Below are 464 nucleotides of genomic sequence, written 5' to 3' on the forward strand. Positions count from 1 at the left end.
AAAAATAAGGATGGAACGCAAGAATGGAAAAGGCCATAATGAGAATGGGATGAAGAGAGAAAAAAATGAAGGGACAGAAAAGGTAAATAGGAGAAAGGAAGGGGCACGTAAAGAAGGAACTATATAGATGTGAGGGAGGATGGGAGAGGTAAGTGAGAAGGAGAAATCAGGGAGATGAAGAGAGAGAGAAAGGTGCGAAGGAGATCAGGAGGCATGAGGAGGGAGGGAGAAGGAGAATAGAGAGGTTAAGAGAGAGAAAAAAGGAACGAAAGAGAGAGGGAGGCCTGAGGAGTAGCAGAGAATGAGAAAAGGGAGGCGAAGAGAGACAGAGAGGTGCGAAGGAGAGAGGGAGGAATGAGGAGGGTGAGAGGGGGACGGAAAGGGAAAGAGGTAAACGTCAAAGGTTACTTTACTCGGGGCTGTTAACATCTGCGTGGCATTCTCGCGTGAGAGGAAAGTATTAG

This window comes from Penaeus monodon, chromosome 33, assembly GCF_015228065.2.
Source record: "Penaeus monodon isolate SGIC_2016 chromosome 33, NSTDA_Pmon_1, whole genome shotgun sequence".
Taxonomy (NCBI): Eukaryota; Metazoa; Arthropoda; class Malacostraca; order Decapoda; family Penaeidae; genus Penaeus; species Penaeus monodon.